The sequence below is a fragment of the Anthonomus grandis genome, chromosome 2, assembly GCF_022605725.1.
Source record: "Anthonomus grandis grandis chromosome 2, icAntGran1.3, whole genome shotgun sequence".
Lineage (NCBI taxonomy): Eukaryota > Metazoa > Arthropoda > Insecta > Coleoptera > Curculionidae > Anthonomus > Anthonomus grandis.
Genome location: NC_065547.1, coordinates 19,590,985 through 19,616,217, shown reverse-complemented (window position 1 = coordinate 19,616,217; position 25,233 = coordinate 19,590,985). Strand labels below are relative to the sequence as shown.

The window sequence follows — 25,233 nt, the reverse complement described above, 5'->3', positions numbered from 1 at the left end:
GGCCGCTTTTAGTAGTACAATTTTGCCCATAAAGTTGGGCATCTTCCCATATTCTCAATCAACGCTTTAACAGTAAAAAAACCATACAGAATCTCGAAGAATTGTAACGGAACGAACACCTGGTGAAGCCCCTGGTAGTTAAATCGGCATAGAGAACTAGATGATTTCCTTACTGTAAGTACAGCATTGAATCATCACGTTATTGTTTTTAATAATTTAATTAATTGTAATATTAATCAACCACTAGTAGAACTCCGTTCGACTATTTAATATTTTATTGATTATTAGCAGAATAATTAGAGAACTTGCTTAAAATATTTCTTGCTTAAAGTATTTACCTACTGAATATCTTTCAGTTACCGTTATCTTTTTCCGTCTTATTATTACAGAAATAACAAATAATCGTTTTACAATTTTTTTTAATAAATTATTAAATATCCTTTAATCAATAAATATTTTAATGATCTATTACTATAGATAATTTTCATCATAATATAATAATAATAAAATAATTTTCATTCAAAACACAACACTTAATACTTCAACTAAATATTTACTATTTGCTTGTAATTTCATTTTTAATTTTATCATTAACTGAACATCATGGCCGACAACAAAACAAATATTACTTCACATGAGCAAAAGATGCAAAAGTAGAACCATATAAATTATTAGAAATCTTCTCAATAATCCTTTTTTTTTTGTGAATTGTTTGAAAAAGATCAATTTTTTCTTCAAATCAAACATTTCTTAACGCTTGCGATTGTGCTTATAACATGTTCCCTAGAAATCAGAAAGAAACATCTATTAGTAATTCACATAAAAAATAAATAAAACGGAAGAACAGTCAAGTTAAAGGGCTCCACAAATCCTTTTATCATATTAGAAATATAGACGTGCAACGCGTTATACAATTAGCAAACGAATCTCAACATTCCTAAACCGTGCCCCAAACCTTGAATGCAAAAATGCATGCAAATATCCAGAAAACTAACATGTCCATTAATGAAAAAAAGGCACAATTAACCCTAATTGAATCAATGGCACTTATCACTTACTAACAGGATTGGAATCAAAAATTGGTCATATCATTCGGGCAAGTAATCCGAGAGATCTTTTAGAAGTCCAGGTTTGCATAAGACGTGAACTTCAACTAACTTACTTTGAGAATGAAAAAGGCATAAAACTACACTCTCCTAAACCAAAATCAAATCAAAAAGAAGACCCAACCTTCAAGCCCCCAAATGTCATTAATGCGGTCGCATTGGTCATTATGCAAACAAATGTCGTTCGTAGCATAACAAACAATGTCTAAAAACAACAATTTCCAAAGACCCCTTCTTAATAACAATCCACCGGCCCACCATATTGATATTGATCATATTGACCTTACGTCCAATATGATACAAAAATCAGAAAACCAGTCGGAACTGGCTGAGATTCAAAATCAAATTCAGATATTGAATTTATATAATTTCGACCCATCCCTGAATTTCCCGGAACAGAATTTTGTATAAATCCGCTCTTACCAGTTAACCCTAAAAATTTATACTACAATTACAAGCGCTACTATTAACAATATTGCACCTGTGTCAAGGTGCAGGTATCTCTCTCTATATTCAAAGAAAATGCCGTGAAAAATTTTAAACAACGTTTTAAAAAAAAATCAATTCAAGGTACTACCTATAAAAAACTCCTTGTTAATAATATCTTAATCTAACATTTTATTGACCTGACTTTTTACTTCCTCTTTATTGATGTGTCTATAGGATATGTGTATCTATAGGATTTAGTAAAAATGGGCGTGACATTATGTGTTTCGATATCATGCTCGATTTAATTAGTGAATGAAAGTTTGTCGCCTTCGAGATAAAATATGTCTTTATATTCAAGACAACGATCGGTAATGAGGTCGGTTTCTTGTTCGTTCAGATGTTCTATGCGAAGTTGGTTTTCAATATTCTCAATTCGATTGGTGAAAAAATTGAGTTGAATTTCAGGAGTTGTTTAATTAATTAGGATATGTGAAAAAAAGGGTTCAATATTTTGGGTTGGTTGGTTGAATTTTTTTTCTATGGAGGGCATATTTTCAAATTCTGTAATTTTTTCAATTTTGCGAAGTGGCAAAAGTGGCAAGTTTTGAAATACGTTAATAATAATTGTTTGTTGTTTAAATCAATAGTGCATCTATAGTGTTCCAAAAAAATAAGGCCTAGGATTCCATGAAAGTCTATGTCTAAGCTATAAATATAGACTTTATGTGGATCTTCAACTTTAAAAGGTTTCTGTTTCTCCATGGTCCTCCCCTGTTTGGGTTGTTCCCAAAAAAATGGATTCTTCCGGAAAACAGAAGTGAAGAGTAGTCATCGACTATAGAAAACTCAATGAGATTACTGTGGATGACAAATACCCACTACCCAACATCTTCGATTTACTTGATCAGTTTGGAAAGTGTTATTACTTCACCACACATGACCTCGCATCTGGTTTCCACCAGATAGAAATCAACCCAAAAGACATCCCAAAAATAGCATTATCCTTTGAATACGGCCATTATAAATTCATCAGAATGCCGTTTGGTCTCAAAAATCGTCCGTTCACCTTCCAGCGCGTTACGGACAGCATCCTCCTTGGCATTGTAAATGAACGCTGTTTTGCCTACCAGGACGATATCATAGTTTACTCTTCCATAATTCGCGATCATATTAATCGACTAACCGATGTTTTCAAATGCCTAAGAAAATCTAATCTTAAGATACAACCAGACAAGTGCGAGTTCCTCAGAAAGGAAGTAGCTGACCTAGGACACTTGATAACAGAAGATGGAGTAAAACCCAATCCTAAAAAAATTAAATGCATTAAAAATTTTCTAGAATTAACATCTTCAAAAGATTAAGTCCTTCCTTGGTCTCACTGGTTATTATATTTCTTAAAATTTCCCAACCTCTAACCAGATTACTCTAAAAGGACCTTTTGACTTTAACGCAGATTGTAGACATGCTTTTGACGAGCTCAAAAATGCATTAATTTAAGACCCCATTTTAATATACTCAAATTTCGATGAAACATTCCATTAAATCACAGATGCTAATGCATATGTAATAGGCGCCGTTCTGTCTCAAGGCCTTGTCGGCAAAGATTTACTTATTGCCTTGGCGTCAAGAACATTATGTAGTGCTAAAACAAAATATTCCGCTATTGAAAGAGAAGTTTTTGCTATCGTGTGATAGTAAAGCAGTTTCATCTATATTTATATGGAAGGAAATTTACCCTTGTCACTGACCATTATCCTCTCGCGTGGCTCTTCTCAATTAAAGATCCAGGAAGCACATTAGCACGATGGCGTTTAAAGTTAGAAGAATATAATTATAAAATCATTCACAAAGCCGCAAAAATAAATAAAAATGTGGATGCAGAGAGGAGAATCAAAATTAACCATTTTCAGGATTACTCAAGCTTCCGAAAAAATATTTCAATTTTTACTTCAAATGAAGACGAATCTGATGCAACATTAAGTGCTGCCGAAAAACTCGATGAAGTAGTAGTTGATGATGAAACAATAACTAAAAAATATATTAATTTTGCCCATCTATATGAAACAACATCCTTAATTGACTACTCCAAAGTCGAAGTTTCAAATGAACAACTTTTAGAAAGTACTCCGAAAAGAATAGTCACCTTCTTTTGACAAAACAAAATAGAGAAAATTCATTATGAAATATTAGATGACATCTTTGAAGAAAACCCAGACTTTAAAGCAAACCAAATTAATATATTTCCTAGCAAATCTGTCAAAAAATTAAAACTATTTAATAATTACTCGCTCTTTCGACTCTGAAACAGTAGTACAACATTTATTTTACATTATCTATACAGGCCAAAATAAATTTGATATGCCAACCACCTATTCAAAACTGCTTAGAATTATCTCTTTTAGAAATTTTATCTGACGTTTTCGCCGACAAAAATATTTAACTAAAAATTTGTCAAAATATCAATTAAAACTCTGACGCTGACGAAATTACCCAAACCTTAGACCATTACCATCGCGGTAAAACTTACACCATGGTATAAACATAACAATACGTCGAATAAAAGAAAAATGCAATTGACCAGGTATTTCAAAAGAAGTTGAAAATCTTATAAACTCATGCGAAACCTGTCAAAACTTAAAGCTTATAAAAAAAAACTTAAATAGTCCCCTTGTAATAACCGAAACACCCAAGACACCATTTGAACGCATTAATATCGATATTTATGAATATCCAACTAAAAATTATGCATTAACCATAAGAGACGAACTCACTAAATTTACACAGGCATATCCTTTAAGTGACAAAACTGCCAAAACAGTCATCAACATCCTTTTACTATTTTTCCAACATTATGACGATGTGAATTTGGCAACTTGCGATTTTTGCGAACTTTATGAGATAAAATTAACATTTTTAAGTTTAAGCCACCCTCAATCAAATGGCTCAATCGAAAGATTCCATGTCACTTTAGGAGAAATGATTCAAGCTTATCTATCCAAAAAGCCAGACGACCATCCTTTCCACTTAATGCTGTCATTTACTATAATAATACCAAAAATGAAACACACGGGTTCACCCCATATTACCTTATTTTTGGGCATACCTCCTAGACTATTAAATAAATGAATCCTCATAGCCTTAAAAATTTGGCAATTGTACTAAATCCCCATACAAATCAAAAATCAAATAATGAATAGTGATAGAATATGATACATGGTACATAGAATATGATACATGGGAGTACATGATAGAATGAAACCCTATAATTACCCTAATTCTCTTTCAGGCTCTTCGGACTGTTTCAATCATCTTTTGTCAATATTCTATAACACCAATCAACAATACCATTGGAATTTTCTTTCACGAAGAATCAAGATTAAAAATTTCTAATAGCAAATGAACCCACCTTATCTATAAAGGCTTAGAACCAATAAAAAATACAAAAAAAATAATGACAACATATTAAACCACCTGTTAGCCTTTAAGACCGAAGTTCAAACTCACGTTAGTCTTAGACAAATATCAAATTACCTAAACCAAAAATACTCTGACATCATGGCTGACACACGCAAATACATTTTTTGAGAAAAACGTGGATTAGTAAACGGTATGGGATCAACTTGGAAATCTATAACCGATAATCTCGATGCTTCAGACGGAGAATACTTTGCCGAATAGATAGACAAACTATAGATGAAACTTTTAATAAAGGCATAGAAGAGATTAGGAATTCAATAATGGATATTTCTGATCGGCTTAAATACTACTCATCGCAAATTGCAGTTTTAAACATTTGTGAGTCAATAATGGGAAGCTATTTATTCATTGAAAACCATCTTAATGACGTTATAATTGCAATTACTTTTGAAATATTAAAAATACTACAGAGCTTAATTATTACACCATAGGATTTAAATGAATCTGTAAAACACATATCACAATCGTTACAAACAAACAACCTTCCATTACCAATTTATACTGTTAGTATATAATAATTTTCGTTCTCAGCATACCACTAGCAGATCTTGAAAAATATATGTTGTTTAATTTGTATCCAATTCCAATATTAGATAGTCGAACAGGTCTTCACCATATCTTAACAACAGCATATAAACTATAAACATATTGCGCGAAACGATGATTCGCTGTTGTATGTAACAATCCGAAATCTAGAAGCCTGCAAATCTCTTGGAGGAAGAACAAAACTTTGTTTTAATATCCTTCCATACCCAATAGATACAGATGCCATGTGAAAGTTAACTCCTCAAACAACTAACCCATCTATGGCACAGTATATGCCAGACTTCCGTAGTACTCGCAAAGGATTACAATATCCAAGAAATTAGCCAAGATCTATGGCTAATAGCTGTTGCTGACCCCCTTCAAAATAAGTAATCTAAGATGTATAATACACCCAAGATGCACTCCCCAATTATTTTCCACAGCTACACACAAAGTGTTTCAGAAAAAAGGTGCTACATATTTTTAAAACACTCGTTGTTTAAAGGTATTTTTGAATTCTATTTATAATAAACATAAATTAAAATTTTAGGTCGTTTTTATATTTAATATGTGAAAAATTGATAGTTTCACAAATAAATAAAATAGTTTTATTTTTCTTATTGCATAAATTTCAAGAACTAGAATCTAAATTTTTCATCTACGCGTTATATTATGTTATTAACGTTTGTTATAAGTAAAGTTAGTCAATTACAAATACCTGCCGTAAGAAATTAGAAATATAAAAAAACCAGAAACGCTAAACTATTAAGATGTTATACGTAAAATGGCACTAAGTAAACGATTGACCAATTAACGAGACTATCATGAGATGATATTATATACCAGGAATATTTTTAAAAATTTAAAATACTAACTCTTCCTTCCTTATTTATATTTGAATCCGTCTGCCTAATCCGCAAGCACTTATCAGATATGTCAGAAAGGCCATCTCACAATTATCCTCTTAGAAACGCAGAGTACGATCTTTATTTACCAACCCCACGATCAGAACTAGTTAAACGATCCATTCTTTATAATGCAAAAAAAATGCACAATCATCTCCCATTTGAAATCAAATCAATAACAACTTTTTCCAAATTTCGGAAAGCTCTGAAATCATACTTGCTGGAGAGAGCCTTATACACAGTAAACGACTTTTTTTAATTTTTTAATAATTAATGTTATGTAATTTTAAGCACGCGCTTCCTAAACACTGGTAAATTTGTTTATGTTGTTATGATAATGTACATAAATAATATTCGTATATTATATAAACAAATTAGTAGTTTGCTAATAATGTTTTTGTAAACAACTGCCTTTTGCCGACTTTGTATACAAGTGAATGTATATATATTTTATAGATTTTAAGGAAATGTGACCTAAACAATTTATAAAATTGTTAAGTTTTTTGTATGTTTTGTTGTATTTTTTATTTTTATATATTTGTATTTTTTGTTTTGTCTTTGTGTATATTTTGTTTGTATGATTTATTTAAATAATAGCTTTGTCAACAAAATTTTAAATTTTATGATAATAAAGCATTGATTGATTGATTGATTGATTGATTGATTGATAATTGTAAAATTTCGAAAAAAAGCACATTTAGTTTTAATTAAACTATTTAATTAAACAAACAAGGTTATAAATTAAAATGCACTTAAGAATATGAAAAAATTAGTTAAGGGATTTAGTAAAATTAATTTTTATAACAAATATTTCTTTAGTTAGTATATATTTTATTATGTAATTACGCCACGAACAAAAAAAAATTAAATAAAAACAGGTTAAAATTTGTATTATCTTATAGTTTTTTTTAAATGTTTGTTTCTGTATCTAAATATAGCCCTTTACAGGCCACGACAAAGACATTCATTTTATGAAAATAATACATATTCTTTAGTTTGTACTTACCTTTTGACAAGGAAAAATGCCGAATAGACTGTGAAACACTAACTAGTTCACTTAATTAATAACTGAAAATATCTTTATTTGAATATTAAATTACCGAACAATATTTAAAATGAGTTCTTATGACTAAAACAGTCTTTTACTTATCAATAACATCAGACTAGTTTAAGTTCTTTGTAAGGTGCTTATACGAGAAACCTAATAAATGTTTTATACACGATATATATCAACTATTTTAAAGAGCTTTTCCACGGTTTTTCTACGATTTCGCATGCATTGGATTTATTTTTAATGTGACTCTTCCTAAAAGATGTTAAATGATATTTTGGTTTAAAATACACTTTTATAATTATGCAATTACTATTATTTTTAAAGTTTAGAAAAAAATCTGTGGTTTCTTACATACCCAACTATAGGTAGACCAAGATAAAAGAAACACGCATGTTTTTATATAATTACATAACAGAATACGATATTCTCAAATTAAAATGCTCCACTTATCACGTTTTGGCACATCAAAAAAACACAATTAAGAAACAGGGTGCTATCAGTAATAAAGTTAGAAATATGAAAGTTTCATTGAATATCAATGAAAAATTCCTCACTGTTTAGACGAAGATTTTCTTCATATATTTTTATAACCTTTAAGAGATTTTTTCACCGAAAATTGATTATTTTTTATTTTGAACTAATTATAGTCTTATTTCTATCACCTATACCACGAAAATACTGAAAATACTTTTTTCGACCTTTCTTTTTCTTTTTTTTTTTTAATTTTCTAAGAACTGGGAAACCATGTACATCCATTTTTGCCAAAATATAGTTAAGATACTAAAACGCTAGAAAATCTGTTTACGCACCTTTTAGATTACACCTCGTATCTTTTTAAAAATATTAAATACCTCAAATTAAGTTGTTGTAACAACACGCATGTACCTCTTAGTGCTGTGTGGTTTTTAATGGCTGCTAGAATGGTTTTTAATGGCTGCTAGAATGGTTTTGGTGTCTGTGTGAATCAAAGTAAGTTTTGTGGTTTTTATTGATAAAATAACATTACTTACATACTTTATTATGCATTATAAAATCGAAATATTTTATTAAAATAGCGATTTTATCGTTTTTTACCCTGTTTTATTGGCATGTTTGGAGACATGTAGATACGAGGAATCACATGTACTAAACTTTTAAAATGATCGTAAATACGTGTTATCACAAAACAGAATTAGATCGTCGATCGAACTACATAGTTGAATAAAAAACCTTTTTCTACGATCGTTATAAAAAGTAACGTTTTTTAAACACATATTAATACATAAAGTATCACTTTTTTTAACACCTTAAACAAACTAAAATATGCGTGAAAAAAAGTGCCGTAACGTGTCATTATTTCACACTCAAGAAATGCACTAATTTGTAATGAAGTCTCCTATGAACATAATTTGTTTACCGTAACTAGGGCGACGACGTAAATAACGATGTGATTTAAAACGTCAAATTGACTAGTGTTTTGATTAGTAAGTGGCTTTACGACAAAAAATCTATGCAAATATGGAAATGCTTTCGGATTCAGATCAGAGAATTATTTACAACAAGGTAGATGGCTTTTATTTATTATGATCGTAGAAAAAATATTGTATGAAACTCCTATATAAAGTAGCGGGTTGGAAAGGGCGAGAAGACTTTTCTCTACAAATGAATGAAGTGTCTTTACTATTTTTCTTACAGGTCAAGGAAATGGAACACAAAAAATATTATTGATCTCGAATTGACAAAATATTTGCAAATCTTCCATAAACCCTTATTCCAGAAGACAATACAGTATAAGGTAGTTCAGACTATTACTCCAATCAACCAGAAGGAGGTCTAGCTTCGCCTATTGATTTGGAAAATTCTAAATTTTACGATGAAGTAGGAATCGAAATAACAGCTACCACGCAAACAAATGAAGACAATGACAAAGAAAATCAACATGTCGCCATCATAGACGATGTTTCGCTTGGAAACATTTCTTTAATTCTTTTACAAGATTCTTGTCTCTTGCATGATTCTTTCTTGGATGAATATCTAAAAAATGTGTTTGATGACTTCAGCAGTTGTTTATTAAATATTGGAGAAGAATTGGATAGTGAAGCTGATGCAAGAAAACCGAATGCTGATGAAACGAACGATGCGCTGGTAAACTTAAGCGTGCATAAGAACATAACCATTTACCAAAAATATCTTGAACGTGGACATACACAAACGGAGGTGGATTCGGTCCGCGCTACTATCGAGAGAAATCTTAAAAATAAATCGATATACTTACCTAGTGATTATTTCAAAGTTACAACAGATGCAAGAAAAAAGAATCCTTATTTAGTTAAAAATATTAATTTCGACTTTATAAAAGATTACTGTGTGTCACCTAAATGCGACTCTATAAGACCAGGTCGGAGGGTAAATGACCCTACAGTTAATGATTTTAAAGTTATCAAATATATCTCTGATTGCATTATTCAAATTAAGCTAGGTTTTAAAGATTTTTAAAATCTTCCACAACAGCGGGTAAGAAAGACTGTACCTGATTTATTATCATTTGCGCAATTTCGAAATGCACTTATCAAGATGGGTTGGAAAAAATGGAAAATGAAAAATGACCAAAAAAAATGGAAACATCTACAACAGTTAAGATCTGTTATTCCAAAAGACTTTTCTATTTTATGACCACTTACCAAAGTCCGAATAAAAGTATATGACAGATAGTTCGTTCCAATTTTTTTTTTACTGAAGAACAATTTAGTTGCAAAGTATAAATTTAATTAATTTAATTTCTAATGTTTTTATGTATTTATGAGTTTTATTAATTTTAATGTTTCGTTTAGTTTAATGTGATTTTAAGAGTTTTTATTTTATTTTCAAGATGTCAGTAGAGCCGTTTAGTTCCAAAAATTACCTAAATGTTTTTTGTTATTTAAAAACGGTTTGTACCTAATTTTTTCATACTTTTATTCTGGTGAGTTAAAAATTTCGTTTTTTTGTCTACTTAATTAATAAAAATTTTAACAAATAGAAGGATATTTAATTTTTTTACATTGAAATTAAAAAAAAGTTATTCCTGCTCCGCCACTGTGATTATACGTATCTTCTATATTTTAGAGGTTTTTTTTAAATGAAACCACGTATGTGCCCTAAATTTTAAAGATAGAAGATTTTAAAATATTTGTACCAAAATGCTATAAGAAAACCTTTGTTTTGTCCAAAAGAAGAGTCGTTTTATTGAAAAATAGAAGAGTCGTTTTATTGAAATTTCAAGTTTTTTGCTCTCCTGTAAAGTATAGTTTTTGAAGATACGTGGTTTTTCGAATTTTAGAAAACTGTAGATACATGGTTTCACTTCTTAACCGTCGATATGAGCAGAACTAAGGAATATGAATCCAAAAATAGGGCCTAAGAATCCGAGATCTTAAGTAATAAGCGAGCTGCGCCTTGTTGGATTCACAAGAAGGAAACTAAGACAAAATCATTACATTTTTTTCGATAGTGACCGTACACGCCGAGATATCGCTTCTAAAATTTGGTATTATTTGGTAGTATTTTTAATATTTCGTGTACATCCCCCACATTGAATTTTTCCACCACATTGAAAATTTCTTTCTTTCGATTTTCAATTAATTATTTTAGCATCTTTTTCCCATTGCCTACATCACACAAACACCGGGTTATAATATGATATACGCAGAACTAAAAAAATTAAAGCACTGAAAAAAATCCAAAAAACTCATAAAAACACTAGGGAAAAATTTCTGAAAAAATTCAGAAAATGTAAATTTTTTTTTGAGAAAAGTCGGCTCTAAAAGTACGAGATCTTAGCTAATTGAATACAACATCCTTACCAATGATCTTTATTTAGAAAGACGAAAATCAGACAAAACCGTTGGAATTTTTCCGGTAGTTTTTTATTCTTCGATTATACTCCATTAAGGTAGGAATTATGAATTAATGGACTGATATGTTACTAAAATATATTATATTACTAATAATTGTAATTAATGCAATTAATAAAATGGCTTCGACGCGGATATGTACAAGCCGTTTTCCTTTTTTCCAGAAGTTGAAGGATTCAAATATACCAAGGAATAATGACTCACTTTATTCACTTAACTCTAGGAAAAATAATTAATTGTAATATTATAAGACATAGAAACTAATGAAAAATTAAACATAAGTATAAAATATGAAAAATATTTTACTTAAAATTATAGTTATTTGAACTAGAAATATTGACCTCTACGGCGCACCACACAATCCTGCCCGGGAAAATCTCAATAATTTGACCAAGTTCCCAATGTAGAGGAGTTTGTTGATTATCTCTCATAATTACTAGATTGCCTTTAGAAATTGCAGGTAAATTTTTGGTCTATGGAAGAAAAAAGTGGGGAAGCAAGATGCCATAATTAAATATTTGATTGCTGACCAATTAAAAAATCACGTACGTTGAGTGCCGGTAATGTACCACCCACTTTGACCCCGAAATTGCGTCATATGGAAGAAAAAAGTGGGGATGCAAGACGCCATAATTAAATATTTGATTGCTGACCAATTAAAAAATCGCGTACGTTGAGTGCCGGTAAGGTACCCCTCACTTTGACCCCGAGATTGCGTCGTCTAGACAATATCGCAAATGCCACAGATTTTTGTTTTCTGCATTCTTAAAATTCTTTCCGTCCTCGTCTAATCGCTGGCCGAACTACATATATACCCCCAAGCCTCAGATAACTTTGTCGACCTATACAGCTGTTCCTTCAACGGTTACCATCAGTGTTTGTGTTCAAAGAAATGTTTGCTTTAAAATAAATATATATCCTTATTAATTCTATATTATAAGAGCAAAAAGTGTACATCTTTGAAATTAATGTAAGTTTATTTACCTTCATTACGTTACATTACGTTTTTAATTTAAGTTAGCGGCATTTACAGTTTTCAACTTAAAAAAAAAACGTTTCTTGTATTTGAATAATAAATTTTGTGTTGTGTAGTTTTTAACTATCAAATTGATCATCCTAAACTGAAGGATGATTTAATATACATCATATAATTTTTTAACATTTAGTATGTAGGTGGAAAGATTTTCTATAAATTGCTCATTTTTATTGTATTTTGGTGGATACTCCAACTCAGAAAATTGGAGCAAAGGACGCTTATATTAGACCTATGCTGCGTGCATGCGGGTGAACAAAAATATATAAGTTATAGTATAGTATCTTATATACCGGATGTCGGAGGAATCAGAAAATTTGTGCATTTTATGTCGAGAAAAAGAAGAAACTGAATTAAAAGAGTGGATACAGTATTGGGACATCGTACTGCTTATCAAAACCTTTGTACAAGCTGAGCGCTGCGGTGATTGGGATCTACATTTAAAATGTGTCAAAAAAATGATACCTTGTTTCCACACGTGTTGTATGCCAAATGTGCTTAGTTATACCTGCAAGATATGATTAAATTAAAAGATGAAATGAATGACTTAGAGTATGAGCGCTTCATTGGAGAAGAATTTTTCATCATACACCGTGGTGACAAATTTTGGTCGGGGATTTGGTCAGATATGACGATTGAGCAGGTTTTAATGAGAGTGATTAAAATACAAGGTAGATTAACTCACGGTCATGGATTTTTTGACAGTGTATTGGCAAATTTTATACTAACAATACAAATACATTCCCTTTTCGCGACACATAAAATATTATGTCAATATTCTCATATTCTCATTCAGATGGTGAGTTGGAGGGTCTTTTGTCATCATCGGAACAGAAAAGGCATTTAATCATAGTCTCTTTACAATTAATAAAGCAGGAAATTGAGGATCTAAAAAGACTTGACGGGGAGATTTATGCCCTTATGTTAGAAAAAGATAAAATTTTAAATATGATAAAACTGTGGAGTGTCTTCAAGCGTGTTTCGGTTGGGAAGACCTCCAGGTCGAAGTTTATGTGCCTGAGCTACTTAAATAAGTAATTAATACTGGCAATAAATTAGACATTACTCGGTTATATGATAAACTGAGAACTGAGGTGCAGGCCTTAGAAAATATTGATATGTATTACGTCTGATAAATACGCGGCGATGGTATTTCCATTAGTCATATCTTGCTTACCGCCAGAGCTATTAAGAATTTGGCAACACGACACCATGACACCGTGTTCCCGACACCGGAAACACGGGTGTTATTTTACAAATTTCATCAGATAGTACGGGTGGTCCTACTACAATCCAAAATCGACCTAAAAGTCTTATGCGTTTCTTAAAATTAAAAGTCGAAAATGAACAGCACATTTCTCTATCAACAAAAGATTTTAATTTGCGAGGCTCTGCACATAAGGTTTCAAACGGGGCGACAAGCAATTAAATAAGATAAGATCAGACTGTGAGCTTAAATTTCAAAACCCGATGGACTTCAATTCCAATGGAGCCACAAAATATATTTTTGCCCAAATCCTCACGAAAGCAACAATTGTTTTAAAGCTCAGAAATTAGGTCGCGAGGAGGAAAGGGATATTTTAGCAAAAAATGGTGCATACTTTCGATGTTTAAAAATTAACCATTTATCCTGAAAATGTCGAACACGTTTAAATTGCGTAGTTTGTGGCAAATCGCATGTTACTTTAATGTGTCGAGAACTTCCACCATGTAACTCTAGTTGGGAAAGTTCTTAGAAAAAAGAAGTTATAGAGAATACGGTAATAAAGGTATATCAAACTCTAGCAAATAGTTTTAATACTCTAGTCTTTTTACAAACTTTACGGATAAAAATTAACAGCGCAAATAAATAGTCGTGCGCGCGCTGATAGATTCCGGTTCCCAAAAATCTTATATTTTAAAAAGGACGGTCGATTTTTTTGACTACCAATCGAAAAGGCAAGTGAACATTATTCATGGTTTGTTTGGAGGCGCAGAGTTACCGCAAGTTGATAGTTGCTATGATGTCATTATTAGCCATAACTTCAACTTTAATTTTCAGGCACTGGATCAATTATATAATATTTGCAGTGGAGTGGATTCAGTATTTAACGGTCTCTGGATGGAAGAGTTGCGGACACTTGACGTCAAGATACCAGATTCATAAAGTTATAACCCTATCGAACTTTTATAGGATCTGGTAAACTATACATAGCTAGTAGACATATTTTGAAATGTAGTCTGGTAGCTGTAGAGACTGTTAGGATGGGCTTTAATGGGGAAAAATACCACTTACAACAATATAAATTACAATAAAAAACCACTCACACATCTATGACTGTCATATTTTTTTTTGTAAATACCGCGTCTATTTCTAACCTGTGGGAACTTGAACGTGCTGGGTATAAGTGATCCGGTGAAACGAAAATCTCGTGAAGAGACGGCCCTGGCAGCAAAAGCTTTATTTCTCGACACTATCAAAACCGATGCCGAAGGACGATACAAGGTTAGACTTTCATAGCTAGAAGGATGTCTAGCATTGCCCAGCAATTATGGGATAGCCAGGAGCAGATTGGCTCATACTCTAAATATCTCTAAAATTACGAACGATGGTTATTATGAGGCCTATAATCAGGTTTTTAAAGATTAGCAAAATGAGAACCTCATAGAGGAGGTTTGCGAAGATCAACCGACTGCAAGGGCTCATTATCTACTTTATAGGCCCGTAATCAAATTAAAGATAAGACCAGTTGATGCTTTGGCCAGGGAAAGGAATAGTCCCTCCTTAAACCAGTGCTTTGAAAAAAGGGTAAATCTAATTGAATTAATTCCAAACATATTACTGAGGTTTCGCCAACCAAGAATAGGTGTAGTATCAAATATTCGAATAGCAGTTTTACAACTTAGCATACACCAAGTTAACAGAGATTTTCTTCGGTTCCTATGGCGTGATAAAAATGGCTTAGATAAAATATTTGACATAAAATACGACGATGATAATATTTTTTATCATCGTCGAGTGGTGTTTGGTATTGACAGTAGTCTATGTCTGTTAGGAGCTTCACTGGAAACTATTTGCCGAGAAATGTAAATTAATGACAGTATCCAAGGACATTATAGCCAAATTGTCTAAAAGTTTCTAGGTTAACAATTAGTACTTGTGTCACCAATGAAGAAGATTTGGAATTTATCAAAGGATCTACCATCCTATTGGATGAAGGCAAATTTGGCCTTAAATGGTGGGAGTTTACTGGTCAGGTACAAGATAACACTCGAGATCCTACAACAGCTGTACTAGGCATTAAGTGGCATAGGGAGGAACATATAAAATATTGCAGAACTTCTTAGTTAGCCAGTAACAAAGAGATAATATTATCACTTGCACAACGGATATTCGATCCCATAGGATTTAGTTGCCCTGTAGTGTTAGTATCTAAGCTTTTATTACAAAAAAACATGAAAAACACAAATAGGTTGGAATGTAGCACTCGACGAGAATTTGTTCAAGAATTGAAAGATACTACTTAAAGACTAAACACTATAATGAAAATATTAAACCAAACGTAAGTAGAACCTTAAGTAAACTCAACGAATTAACTTTTAACTACAAAATATGAATAAAATAGTACAAAAACTCGAAGAATTATTTACGTATTTATATTTTCATAATACTGCTCCCCTTTCAAGTTTGATCGTTTGATCAATCAACACCTTTCAAACTATTGAAGTCATGATAAGGCGCTAATCGGACGATGTTTACCATTTTTTTCTTCGTCATCGGCCGTCGCTGGATCCGGTACACTATCTCATTAATTCTTGTGACCACATGAAACAGACCTTCCCAATCCTTCTAAAGCTTTGGTGACTAGCCATTCATCCTCCGTGTATTATACCATATACTGTCCCCAGGATTAAAACCGGTAAAGTTCGCCTTTATGTTTACTTTGAATCCACTTTCGAGGAAGGACTATCAGACATGTTTTTTCTTTTCCATCTACGCTCTTCCAAGCTCTTTTTAACAATCCATCTTGTATAACCAACGAATTCCATTGAGACCAATAAGATTTTAGTTTTGGAGATTTGGCAGAAATATCTTTCTATTCTGGGGCCGTATTTTTGAAACCATGCGAGAATCTTCGAATGCGAACAAAGTCGAGCGGCAAAATTCGCACACGAATTAAAAAGTGCATTTTTGAACAGCATTCGAAATTTCATTCGCATGCGAACATGAAATGTAGTGGCAACGTAGCAAAGTCGAGTGCTATTGGAGGCCGTGTCAACCGGGATGAAGACGATAAAGATTTTGTAACCTAACCTAAAATTTAAGTTTAAAAACACCAGGGAATTTTGAGGTTTTTTCATGGCGTTTCTTGGGTTTTTGCGAATTTACTTTTTTTTTAATGAATTCAAATAATAAAAAATATTGCGGTTTTGTGTCGAGTGAGAAAAAGAAAGAACCAATTTCAATTATTTTCTTTATGGAAGAGCACCCGGAATTAAAGTCGGGCAAATTCACTCAAAATTTTCCGGCTAAACCTGCACAAGCCTTGTGGATAAAAGTAGCGGACAGATTACACAGTCTCTGGAGCACATAAAGAGCACATCAATTCTATCGTAATAGGTTTGCTTAATCTATATAATTTATTAAATTGAGCATCTGAATACATTTCAAATGGGTCAAGAAATAAAGAGTACATCCTATTTCTTCTATCTGACCGAGTTTCAGTCTCTTCCAGTGCATCGACGACGTTTCTTTGCACAAGAATGTTTAATCTTGCCATTTGATTATTGTTTTTTTTTTCAATAAACAACAAGAAAACACTACGAAAATACTTAACCAACTCACAAATTAAAAAAAAAAACAAAGCTAGTTTAAAATCAAAACAAGACAAGTGGCAGAATCGCACACGAACTTTGAAATTCGAATGGTATATACCCAATCGAGACACCGCATGGGAAAAAGTTCGCATACGAAGCGGTCGAAAATACAAATATCGATTTTTCGTGCGAAATCCTCTAATTTCGTATGCGAATCAACGTCGAATGGTTTCAAAAATACGGCCCCTGGTTTTGAAATTTCCCGAGACTTCAGTTCGTAAATAAGATCGAATGCTGGGTCATCAAACTAATCCTGGATTAAACTAGCTGCGTCCCATTCTTCAGGATTGTTAACGCCAATACGATTACAAGTATAGTCTGGCAAGTGGATCTGAAACAGCGGCAGGAATGTGGGCCAAAATATTCGACGTTGCCACGTTTAACCTCAAAACGTAATTGTGCGGGACTTACTTTCTAATAATATGCAATATAAGATTTTTTACAATCACAAGATATAGAGGGTAAAATGTTAAGAATTATAATCTAAATAGTTATTCCATTTTGGCTTTAATACGCAATTGTTTTACCATTAAATATGGTACAATTAAATGTTTGTCCAACAAATTGATCATGTTTAGTAAATCTGGCAACATTACGTTCCACCTTTACATTCCTACTTCTACTCCTCTACTTCTTGTATAATAGGGGTCAGCCATTATGAACCTGAACGATTGTGATTGGTTTCAATCGCTGCACGTGTTTTTGTTATAAATTATTTCGACAGTTCATTGGACAGCGTCTTTGTCACCTGTTTACAATGCTTGCTGCCGTTTCAAAACATTGATTACTATTGAAGGGTGGACAGTGGCGTAGGTTTTATCGTTGATTTTTGGATTCCGTTTATTTTATATGTTATTTATTATTTTGTTTTATTTGTGGCTATTAATTAAAAAAACTGATATTAGTGTTGTGTATACCTATAAGTAGGTAGTGTAATTTTCGTAGGTTTGGAGTTTCACTAATTTATTACTTACATGAAATACCTAATATTTAATTTTTTAGTTTGTTTTATTATTGTTTACATATATACGAATAATAACATTTATCATAATGAATAAATTCACTGAGGGTAAGGTCCTTCATAGTCAAACGAGGAAAGTGATAGCAAACGTTTACAGGTAAGTTATAATAATTTATTTTAAAAAAAGTGAAATACATTGTGCCTCTTAAAAAACAGTAGTTTATATTATATTTTATTGCTTTTTGTATACCAACTATGCATTCAAAATGTTGTTATTAGGATTTGCGATGAAGAAGCTGCAAATAATTCAATGAAATTGCCTCTTAAGCATAAGCTTGATAGTGAATAAGCGTTTCCCCTTATACCGGAGTCTCCGTATCATCTGTAAGAAAAATTCACAAGAAAGATGAAGAAAGGCGACAAAATAACCCTGATGAAATGTTAGCCAGTCCAGGGAAAAAACGGCCACAGAAAACGAAGTGCCAGAAAATTTGATCTTTTCGATTTGGTTTTACGCCACAAACCACCTGGTGACCCAAAAAAATTATATAGTAGATCGGATTATAAGGTCCCATGGGCATACTCCATTAAGAACACCGCCTTATTTATGCGAGTTAAACCCAATTGAATTAGCTTGGGCAAGACTCAAACTTTTAATAAGAAGTCGGAATACTACTGGCAATTTTAACATTACAACCTTAAAGGAGGTTACTGAGGATGCTATATCCTCAATTTCCGAAAATGATTGGCAGAAATTTTGCCAGCACGTCAGAACTGTGCAGGATAAATTCTGGGAAACTTACCAAATCATGGAAGAAATCGAGCCCCTTGTCATCACAATAGGAAATGAGGACAGTGACACTAATGGCAGTAGTAGTGAAGACAATAGTGAATACGAGGCTGAAGGTAAAGAAAACGAGCTCGCTTATTTCACCAGTGAAAATAAAAACATGTTTAAGTGAAGTGTGTGAGACTTAAAAAAAAACATTAACATAAATAACAGTAAACGAAAAATTAGGTAAGATATTTACCTTATATTTTTCTCAAATTACCTTACTTTTTCGGAAATACCAAAAAGAGTGAAAATTTCGCATAAAGAAACATAAAAATTCCCGTTCCTAGTTTAACTGAACTTTTATCATTGCCAAAACGCTTATGCTGTTCGTTTTTTATAATCTATACCAGGTGGCTCATTTTAGTCGACGTTTGACTTTCGTTTTGTTTTTTTTTAATGACCTTCAAAATACACTCCTGTGTGGTCCCCTGTGACCTTAGCAACTTTTGTTTAAACTTTGTTTTTAAATTCGGCTTAGAAACAGAGATATTTGCGTGCGACCCTGTATACAGGGTGTTCCACAATCAACGTCACAGGCTATAACTTTTTTATTTTTGAGTATATTTTTTTTAAATATTTTTAATAGCTATAGGATCACTACCCAAAATTACTTAAAAAAACTACCCCCGACAAATTCATTTTTGGGGGATGTATTTGTTGGGAGTAGTTTTTTAAAGTAATTTTGGGTAGTGGTCCTATAGCTATTAAATTTTTTTTTAAAATTTTTATAGTTAAAAATAAAAAAGTTATAGCCTGTGACGTTGATTGTGGGACATCCTGTATACCAAAAAAAAAGAACTTATTTCTAAAACCATAAAACATACAACTGAGTAATTAATTAGGAAAATTAATTTTGATAAATTTTAAAATTATTTTCCTTACATCGAATTTAAATAGTTTTACATAATACCACACGCCACTGTCCATTTTATGAATGAAGTCGGCCATGTTGTCTCCACTACTGCATTCCCCTTACCTCAGGCCGAAGTGTTTCAGATCCGTCTGCCACACTGTAAGTACATCTGGATGCTGTTTCGATTTCTTTTTACGACAATATTGACATGCTTTAATGCAGGGTCTTCTCGATAAAGCATTGGCATTTTGGTGATATTCGCCTTTTCTATGTTCTATTGTAAAGTGATTCTCTGATTATCGTTGAAGCCACCTTGCTATTTTTCGTCCAGGGTTTTTGAAGTGAAACAGCCATTTTAGAGAGGCATGGTCAGTCCTAAGGATATGTTCAATAGCTTTTACTGATGCGAATAACTCTCGTCTGATGACACAGTAGATTATTTTCTGCTTTGTTGATAGCGTTTTGCTAAAATAAGCTTGCCATCGTCATATTTTTCTATCTAAAACCATCTGTATTTAAAATAAAAGTTTCTACACGTATCGGATACGTTCAAATTGGAGATAAAAAAAAGCACTGTGCAAGTGCTCTTTTTAACCCTTGAAATGCTTCTTCAGAGCCTGCTGATCAACTAAATACCAATTTTTCCTCCGTGAGCTTATGTAGAGGCTTTGCAGGGTTATAGAAATTTCTTACAAATCTTCTTCAATAGGTACAAGGGCCCAAAAAGCTTCTTAACTGGTGTTTGTCAGCGGGTCGTGGCCAATTTTGGATTGCTTCTACTTAACAGTCTTGACACCTTTTTCTAATATTACATGGCCAAGGTGTCGAACTTCTTTTTAAAATAAGCAACATTTAATAGGACTTCATTCCAAATAACACAGTTTCTATAAGTCTCGGCTGGAGCATTGCATAGTCGAAAGGGCATGACTGCAAACTGCCAAAGTGCTGTTCCAGTTGAGAATGCAGTATTTTCCTTATCTTCTGTGTGCATCTTTACCTGCCAGTTGCCACTCTTCAGATCGAGTGTTGAGAACCTTTGCGAACCTTGATTCTTGGTAGGGGATAACTGTCCTTCTTGGTAATGTCATTCAGTGGCCGATAGTCTACATAAAATTTGATAGATCCATTGAAATTCTTTGAGGTGCTTGTTTTGTTGAAGCATTTTCTCTAGTATTTATTTGATGCTGCACCAAATCGGTACCTCCCAGGTCATTATTGTGCAGGAAAATACATCTTGATAGTTAAATTGGCAGAAATTTTTTTTTAAAGATTTTGTAAACATATAGGAAAAGATCTGCTTGAACGACGACTTCTATAAGCATTTGTCATACCTGCCACTACTTTATAGCATACGCCAATGTTCTGTCCTTTTTTTAAGTGTTGATCAAATCCTTTTAAGTTAACCATTCGAACCAGCATAGTAGATTCCTTCTGGGTGGATAACGTCTTTGCTGAAATTTCTTGACAGTATACTTTGCAGTTATCCATGGGCTCAATCAAAATAGTTTCTCTATCTTTTCCTCCAGTTATGGCATTAATTACCATCTTTGAGTTAGCTGGTATATTATTATGTTAGCTGTATGTTATATCCTGAGATAACTTAACAACTCAGGCATTTCCAATATCTTCATGTACATAGTGCATAAGGATCTTTTTAGTTTTCGTCATTCATATGCGGTTATATACATCCATTTTAAACTGCTGAGCATTCATAACATCTAATCCCAATATAACGTCATCCAAAATTTCTGTTAAGCCAATGGTGATTTTAGCTTTATGTAATCCAATTATCGGGATCCTTTTTCCATTGACTGACTCCAAGATTAAATTTGGTGGTGGTGAAATTTTACAGTGAGCTAAGATGTTTGGCTTCACGATAGTATGACTGGATCCTGTATCCATCATCATCTCACATGCACAACCGCATATTTTTCCCGGTACTATCAAGCTCTCTCCAGGACCTCCAGGCAGCTAGTTTATTCTAATACTCAGAGCTTGGTAGCGCCCAGCAAGCTTTCACCTCAATTAGGTTTTCCTAGTTCCTTGGGTCTGTCAACAGCTTGAAGCATTGATGTTAAAGGTATCCCTCTTCATTACAGCAGCAATTCCTACAGCGGAATGGTCTTTTAGGTTTTTTAGCCAAAAATGACTCAATCTTCCTTAGGCGGTCTTCCAGATCCTTTCTGAAGTTCTGATTTGCCTTATCGATGTCTGCCTTGGGCAGACGCTGGTTCATGGGCCAAAGCTTCCGAAATACTTTTATGATAAGCCATTCTTAGACCATGGTTAGTATCTGAAGCTCGAACCCCGTCAATAAAACCATTTATAAAAATGTTTTCTCGGAACTTTGTTTAGGCTGCAAGGTAAGCTATTAATCGAGTATCATCTACCTCAAACTGTTGGAGTTCTTCCTCTGGTTGTTGTCTCCTTAAATTCAATTGCGCCTAGTACACTTGTTGTCGTTCGGTTCACCGTATTTTATCTCTAAGATGCGCACCAGTACGTCGAAATTGAGCTGATCCTCAGATGGCACCGTTCTTAATATTTCTGTAGCTTCTCCTCCTAGTAGCGGCTTCAAATTGATTCTAATAGGTACTCCATGCTTCTTTGCCGTCGAATTTTTTGTGGCTTCACTTTCATCATGGTTTGCATTCCAGGATCGGGATAAAAAGGAGTCCGCTTTACTTTCATCTCTAGTTCTTGGATCATTTTTGGACTTGCCCCAATTGTTCTTCCACTGTTGCTTCGAAGTTAGTCATTAATTGTTTCTAACTCATCTCCAGATCTTCTTTAAGTGGTAAAACTTGTTCCTCTTATTTTCTGTCTCGTTCATCTTGCTTATCTTTTAAATTCAGCAAGTCATCTGTGATGGTCCGAATCAGATCTTCATTTTCTTTCTTCAGGACAAATTTAATGATGTTTAAAAAATCTTCGTGTTTCTCATTTTAGTCCTCTTGTTCTACTTTCTGCTCGTCAAACTTCTTTAATCACTTGGTCTCCATCTTTGCTTGACTTAATGGCTTGACTAAAATGGGCTTACAAATATCCTTTACTACTACTATTATCCTGACACCAATTGTAAGAAAATTCGGGAACAAAATATTGTCAACGTCAAAAACACTAACCTAACTCGCCTTGACTGTCGTTTAATTGGGTCCAAGATGAAAGCTGACTAAAAAATTAAAACTGAATAAAATGTCACGAAGGGCGTCCTTTTTAAAGCCCGATGGAACAGTTTCGAAATATTTAAAATGTCTTCATTGTTTTTGCCGAAAGAGACCAATTATTTTTGTCAAAGCAAGCAAGTATACAAATTCTAGGAAATTGAAAATAAAAGGATTTTTAATAATATAACCTAAATAACCTAAACTGGAGTGAAAATGGGGCATTCAAATAAAATGAACTACTTAAAAATGTATATATTAAATCCTAAAAGAGTCACTAATGATAATAGCCATTTTAACACCTTCACTAATCACATTCACTTTACCACTCACAGTATAACATGCGTCCGGAAAAAGCCTTTTGCACTCTTTGAAAATGTTAAGGTTATCGGATCTAAGGAATTAAGGAAGGAAAATTCCTGAACCTTATAACCGCTTTTTGTTATTAAAAATATCATCACCGACATACTGAGACGACAACAGGCCTGGGTTTTGTTGCAGATGGTTTTTTTGCACTTAAACCATGGCAGACATCGACCTCTAAAAGTTGAGATTTTTCATTTCTTGGTTGCCCCCATCCCTTATTTTTTCCATTGATAATTGATTTTTTTCTACTGAGAACCAAATACTCGGGTCTGAAAACTCGAAAAAAAGACCATTTTTAACGATTTTTTAAAGCCAAAAAATGGTATCTAAAAATGCAAAATCTTGGATAATAAGAAAACTACGACCTTGTGGATGGTCTCGTTGCATTCACAAGGACAAAATATTGGAGTTTTCACGATAGTGGTCATAGAAGCCAAATATGGACATACAAAATTTAAAATTTTTCATTTTTCGGGCACACTTAAACAAGATAAAATAAATAAAAAAATTAGAGACCTACGACCTTGAGGATGGTCTGGTCATTGGTTATAAAGTCGAAACTAAGACAAAACCGTTGGTTTTTTTTTCGATTTTGGTTGGGTTACACTGTTAAGTAGCTTTATTGGAAGCTTTTTGAAATTTTCGAGAATTAAACCACAAAGAGTTTTTTCTCTTTTAAGATATAATATATTTCTTTTTTTTTAGCGCAATAGCATCCATGCTTTCCTTATGTCTTTTTGTTTCAGAAAGTTTATGTCTTGCAGCTCGGGCATCAAAGCTTTTACAATTCCTGCAGCTCCTTCTCTTAATGCACCTAAGGCACTGTGGTAGAAAGTTAAAGTATTCCACCGACCTTAGGAACTTTAATAACTTTGGGCAGTTTAACTTTCTTTTGTTTACCGGTCTGCCCCTAACTTCCTTAGGTTCTAGTTTAAAAGCATTACTCTTGACGACTATCTGCGTGGTCTTTTTTGTAGAGTCTCGTTTTTAAAATAATGAACGTCGTGATCTTTACAATAAGTGTCTTACAATTTATTTTTCGATCACTTCGAACTTATTTTTCCTTAAGTTTGATGCCTGGACGATAATATGAATAGCCTAAAAGATGAAGCTCAAACGGTAGCTTGTTAAAAGTACTATTCAAAACATCTTTCTCTGTCAATATACTTTTTTAAATGAAACGATTTTGTATAAGCATGATTTATATATAATGTGAATGAAAGAGAAGAAAGAGAAGAAAAAACTCAATATTGCAATTAACAAATTTGATGTAATACTGGAAAAAGTCGACATAGTAAATTGTTTCCCAATACAATTAAAGCAATTGTATTGGGAAACAATTTACTAATTTAATTTTAAAGTAGTATAAGTAATTCAGGAAAACCAATGTTATGATTATTCTTATAATAGAACCAAACGGTTTGAGATTTAGAAGTGCATATGTATTCAAAGTCATTATATCAGGAAAAATACCAGTATCTGAAACGAGTACTTAAAAAAGTGTCAGAAGTACTGTTTAATGGATTTAGTGATAATGATACAGTTGTGAATCCACCTGACGATAAGAATATTTATATTCGGTGATACGAGAAACGGGATACAAGAAAAAACTACTTTTGTATCGATTTATTCAATAACTATCTTACCTATTCAAAAGTAATTAAACAACTGATAATAGATAATGCTAATCTTTTAATCCTTTTTAAACAGGATGAATGAATCTAAAGCATATTTATAACGAACGCGTTATTACTGACATGTTGTTAAATGTTTTTACGAAAATGTTAAAACAAAAA

At 32.7% G+C, this 25,233-nt stretch overlaps 2 protein-coding genes across 3 annotated transcripts in view; one reads left to right on the top strand and one right to left on the bottom strand.

Annotated features, from left to right (window-relative positions):
- Positions 1-7,588, bottom strand: part of LOC126750620 (homeobox protein ceh-37-like) — a 152,390-nt gene extending 144,802 nt beyond the window's left edge. For both annotated transcript variants that reach the window (XM_050460273.1, XM_050460274.1), the window contains exon 1: positions 7,449-7,588. The gene's annotated coding sequence lies outside the window, so the exon portion shown is untranslated. The remainder of the gene's footprint in view (positions 1-7,448) is intronic.
- The window catches only part of LOC126750624 (uncharacterized), a 353,062-nt gene that overhangs the window by 255,178 nt on the left and 72,651 nt on the right, over positions 1-25,233 (top strand). The window lies entirely within an intron of this gene.